This window comes from Phaseolus vulgaris, chromosome 9 (assembly GCF_000499845.2).
Source record: "Phaseolus vulgaris cultivar G19833 chromosome 9, P. vulgaris v2.0, whole genome shotgun sequence".
Classification (NCBI taxonomy): Eukaryota; Viridiplantae; Streptophyta; class Magnoliopsida; order Fabales; family Fabaceae; genus Phaseolus; species Phaseolus vulgaris.
In genome coordinates, this window is record NC_023751.2 from 7163289 (window position 1) to 7169288 (window position 6000).

The window sequence follows — 6000 nt, forward strand, 5'->3', positions numbered from 1 at the left end:
TTCCTATGCTACTATGTTAGTCAAATTTATTAATACAATAAAGAAAATATCGTAGTAAGACACAAAATTTGATATGATATGACTATTTAAAACAAAAGTTAAATTGAAATTAAAATTAAGAAATAGCGTTTAGAAATTATATAAACGTAAATAAAATGTTAAGTATAAAATAAAATTTAAGAGTGTTATTTTCAAAAAGTAATGACTTGAAAATTAAATTATGATACAGAGAGATAGATTGGCTGTTCTAGAAAACAGACTTAATTGATAAATCCTTACTAAATTGTACTTTAATATAACTTCGACTTCAAATCGTAATTTCAGCCAAATCTGTATAGAAAAAACAAATTACACAGAAATATTACTAGTGGAAAATTACTATGTATTGATTTTTTTTACTGTACCGGTATGGGCGAGGCCGAACCCTGATCTCCCTGTCCGAGACTCAAGTGGTTGACCGAGACCTGGTCAACCTAACCAAGATCGAGGGAAAGCTGGCCGAAACGATGAGGTCGACGACCTACCTGACCGAGACCTTAGAAGACCTGAGACCATAGAAATCTGGCCGATGGCCGACACATACCAGGTAAACTTGGCCGACGACCGATCCCTATTGTCACTAACGCTTAAACCAAAGTCAGTGAAGTTAATCCATCATTAAGAATTAGGTAATACAACCCTAAGCGGTATCCACTCCGATAAGAGTAAGGTATGTCATTTATAAATAGCACGCATCCCAAAGAGTAAGGTATGTCATTTATTACTATTCACCTACCTAAGAGCTGATCACCCGCTTTACTGACTTGAGTGTCGGAGTGCTTTCGCAGGTACCCCACCATCTGGTATTCACCCGAGATCGAGTGCCGAAGGAGAAGCAGGAAGACAAGAAGACTCTCAGCTCATCACCCAATCACCTAACCGACCGAAGGAAAGAGAAGAAGACTTAAGTAGCTCCCTAATAGGAACATTTACAATAATTAAGTTAAAAATATTAATTTGATTTATGATTAAATAATAATAGTATAAACAGTTTCACACTAACATCACATTAAAAACATGACTACTAGGACATTTATGAAATCATGATTCACAAAGAACAAACTTAAACAGGCAAAGAATAAAACCCGTGAAAGGCGGGTTTGACATTTTTATTGTAGGACATCACCAAACAACATTTGACAACAAAATAATTTTCAGAGGAATGTCAATTTTTTTCCCTTTCATATTGTATGGTTATTTTGGTATTCAATCATAAGAACTTAATGTGTTATTATATTATAGTTTTTAGTTAATAAAGATGTACTTGTAGGCAGTAGTTGGGAACAAATAATTTTTGTTAGGACTTAAGTATAATCAAACACTGTACTTATTTGACAATAATAGTATGTTAAAATAAAAGTAATATGTACTGCTGGCGTAAATAAATTTATAAGTCACGAAAAGGTCTGAATGGAGTTATATTATCAATAAAATAGAAATCATTAATGGTATGTTCTTTAAATTTTTTTTATCGAGAAATTATATAATAATTTATAATTATTTGACAGTGTTGTGAAATCTTTATATTATGGATTAAATATATTTACTTTTCATTTTATGTATTTAATTTTAAAATAAGCTAATATTATTTTTATAAAATAAAAAAATTAAATTATTTAAATTTAAAATAATATATGTAAAAAAATTCTCTCTCCTTATCGCATACATTTTTCTCATTATATATTAATTTGATAAATATAAAAAATTATTTATGAATATTTAAGGTGTTACACAAATACCAAATAGAAAAAGAGGAACAAAACTTTGACAGTGTTACACAGATGAATTATGAATAAAAATAAAGTGCGTAAAGAAATATATTTATAATAAACTTTAAAATAACTCATTTTGGTATTTTATCTTTGAAACATTTTTATCCCTACAGTTATCACGTTTCACAAATAAAAACTTAAAACAAATTTAAAGACTTAATATTAGAAATTATTATTAATATATATTACGAAATTAAGAATTGAGAAGAGATTACTCTGGTTATATAGTAAGGGTCAAATCAGAACACTCAAAATGAAATGACATAAAGAGTCAACCATGATAAATATATCTAATAAGAACATTGAAAATATGAGTCATTTATCTTCATGCAAACCTATCGTGCATCAAAACTCTTAATGGATTATCACACATTAATAACTATATTATATAATAAAATTCATCAAATATAAAGTTTTGTTATTAATATATCATACAAGAAAATCATAAAATAAAAACCAAATTTAGAAATAAAAATAATTAATTGTTATAGTATTTAATTAACAACTATTTAATAATAATAGAAACTAATTTAGAAACCATTTTTTTTAGTTTATAAAATGGTCTTTAATTTAGTCACTATAGCAACTAATTATTTTTTGTCCTAAAATAAAATTAATTTCTATTTCATGTGATTTTCTTATAGGGTATATTACAAAAATAAGAACTGAAAAAGACTTTGATTTGGGTATGGTAATGCCCAAGTAAGAACACTTGAGTGAAATAACATAGAGCATTAAATCGTCATAAATGTATTTAATAAGAACATTGAAAATGATGAGTCATTTATCTTCACGCAAACCTAATGTGCATAACAATAAAATATCCTACCAAAAATAGCATTAAAACCTGTAATACAAGTACAAAGTGGTAACCAAAATGAGATGATCAAATCACAAAAACAAATGCAAACAAAATTAATCTCCAAACAATAAGATAAAAAATAGAGTTAAAAACTTGTAATACAAAGTAATCATAAATGATATGAACAAATCACAATAACATATCCAAACAAAATAAAAGATCAAACAATAAAATAAAGAAATGACGTTTAAAACTTGTAAAACAAAGTGAAAAAAATAAGATGAACAAATCACAAAAACAAAATCTGATGAAAAAATGACGATTAAAACTTAAGTGAACAACAATGAGATGAATAAATCACAATAACATATGCAACCAATATAAATCTTCAAACAATAAGATACAAAAATGGCGTTAAAGACTTGTAATACAAAGTGATCATAAATGAGATGAACAAATCATAATATACAACCAAAATAAATCTCCAACAATAAGATACAAAAACAACGTTAAAAACTTGTAATACAAAGTGATCATAAATGAGAGATGAATAAATCACAAGATGCAACCAAAATAAATTTCCAAACAATAAGATACAAAAATGGTGTTAAAAAACTGGAATACAAAGTGATAAAAAAAGGAGATGAACAAATCACAATAACATATGCAATTAAACTAAATCTCCAAACAATAAGATATAAAAATGGCGTTAAAAAATTGGAATACAAAGTGAACAAAAGTGAGATGAACAAATCAAAATAAATATCCAAAAAATAAGATATTATAGTTTTACATAGTCTGGTGCCAAGTAAAAATGAAAACATGGTTTAAAACACCATTGAGTGGAAATAAAAAATGAAAAAAATGAGAATAAACTACTGCAACATAATAATACCATACAAAAAAAGTTGTCACACACATGGTGTTCAAAGATTACCTGGTCATGCTTTTGTAACCAATCCCATGGAGAATGAAAAGAACAAAAATGAAATGAATGACCGACTTAATACAACATCTTGTATATAGTGTAAATACCATCACCATTTCCATTTCAAAATTCAAAACTACGCCCCAATCAAACTTGTTAAAAGAAAGATTTACATACATTAGGCTTATATGAAATTTAAAAACCCTAATTAATAAAAAAAATTGAATCTTCAAAAACGTCAAATAAGTAAAGTTAATGACTTTAAAATACTTTCAAAAAACAATTAAGGTCCTCCAACATAGACAAATGAACGAAATTGGAGAAAAAAAAAGATAAAGTAAGTATCACTATTTGGATAAAACTTGTGGCAGAAGATCACCTGGTCCTTTGGCATGCTTACAAAAATAAGGCAAGGATTGTAGCTTTAGAGAAAGCTTTAGAGAGAAATGACACACAAAGAGCACAAAGTGAGGATGTGAGAGGAGAGCATAATGATGATGAGAGAGGAGAGCACATAGTGAGGATGAGATTGAGATGTATCTTTTCCATTTGATTAATCCCAAAGCTTAATACTAGAAGTTTAATCAAATTGAATTAACATATTAAGAGAAACTTAAGATCTTTCCCTTGTATTTGCAGTTGTGGAAAATAAGAGCAAAAATGAGATGGTTCCTAGCCTTATTATTAGAGAATAATTGGTGATATCCAAACCAATAGTTTGGTGTTTATATTGGATCAATAAATGATACCTTTGTCATTATATCATTACTAATGATTATGTTATCTGATGAGTGTCATTAATTACAATTTTATTATTTGTAAGGTTGTAGGTCATTTTTTATGAACTTTTACAAGGTATGGAAGATAGGTTTTGTTTGAGACATTTGTATAATAATTTCAAAAAAAAATTGGACGGGGGAGTGCTCATATAAGACACGATAATGACAACTAACAAAATAACCTACTACCAAGCATGAGATGCAAAGGTAGAAGCTTTTGCAAATAGTGAGAATCACTTTGTGTGCAAGAGTATATTATGCATATAGTGAGATTTATGGGGGAAGGTATCTTTTTTTATGTCAAAGATTGGTAGTTTTGGTTTAATCAAAGATGCACCTTCCAATGGAAAACAAATAATCATAATATGACAATGCAAACCTCTTTGGGATTTTTTTTGTAGGTTGATTAGTCGAATCATATTTAAATTTTAATTCATACACACACAAGACTTTCTGTGATATATTATTGTAGTGATTTTATGATTGTTACCACCATCTTCCAAGTCCTATTTGTAAGGTTTTTTTTTTTATGTCTGGTGGTATACGAGTCTTTTTATAGTCCCTATCTATGTCTTGATTTTTTTTGTATAATGGTTAGAGCCACTCTGAAATGCTCCAATTTATTCATTTTATTCTTTGTTTACTTGGATATCAGTGGTTAATTTCAATTTTAGGCGCATGTCAAAATAATAATAAAAAACAAACTTTTCTTGAAAATTTTGTTTAGATTTTTTTTAAAGGAAACCATTTAACAGTCTATTGTAGTTAAATATAACTAGCGGAAACATAGGCGTTGTTGGGCCTCTATATCTGCATTTTTTATTTTATTATATATATATATATATATATATAACAAATACAAATATATGATTGCATCATCTTCCAATAACCATTTATTTCCTTTAGATAAAAGAGTCAATGAGAATAAATAAATAAATACTTTCCATTTCCATCTTTGTGCTTCCTCTTCTAGGTCTTCTTTACCCCTCTGGATTAATGAATTATACACCTTCGTATCCAAGAAGCCTGAGAACAAAACAGAAACATGTAAATAAGCTTAATAAAACATTTATCTCTTTTTAGTTTTAAAGGCTTAAAAAAAATATTTTTAAAGACATAAAAGAAGTAGTGAATGATTAATGTTTATAAAAATATCATCTTAGTGCTCTTGATAATAAAAAAAACATTTGAGTCTTTAATAAAAAGGAAAAAAAAGGATTTAGGGAAAAATAACAAACCGATCTGAAATGCGAAAAACAAAAAAACGTGTGAGAATGCGTGTGTCTCCAAGAGAGAAGGATGGGAGAGAAGGGGTGAAGTTTTTCAAATACATTAATATTGTAACTGATTAAGGGAAATTAAGAGAGAGAAGTGAAAAAAATTTATAGAAAAAAAAGTGAGAAGTTTTTTACAGAAAGAAAAGTGAGAAGTTTTTTACAAAAAGAAAAGTGAGAAGTTTTTTTTTATAGGGAGGGGAGTTGTTAAGAAAGTTACGTTTGGTTTTCATATTATAGAATTAAAAAAAAATGAGAGTGAATACCAAAAAAAATGAAATGACAGGAATGTTCAAGTAACAATAAAATGACAAAAAACCTCTTATTATATATTTCTAAAATAATAAAATAAAATATTGATATAAGGATAAAATGAGAAAGTAGGTGTATACACCAAAAGAACTGT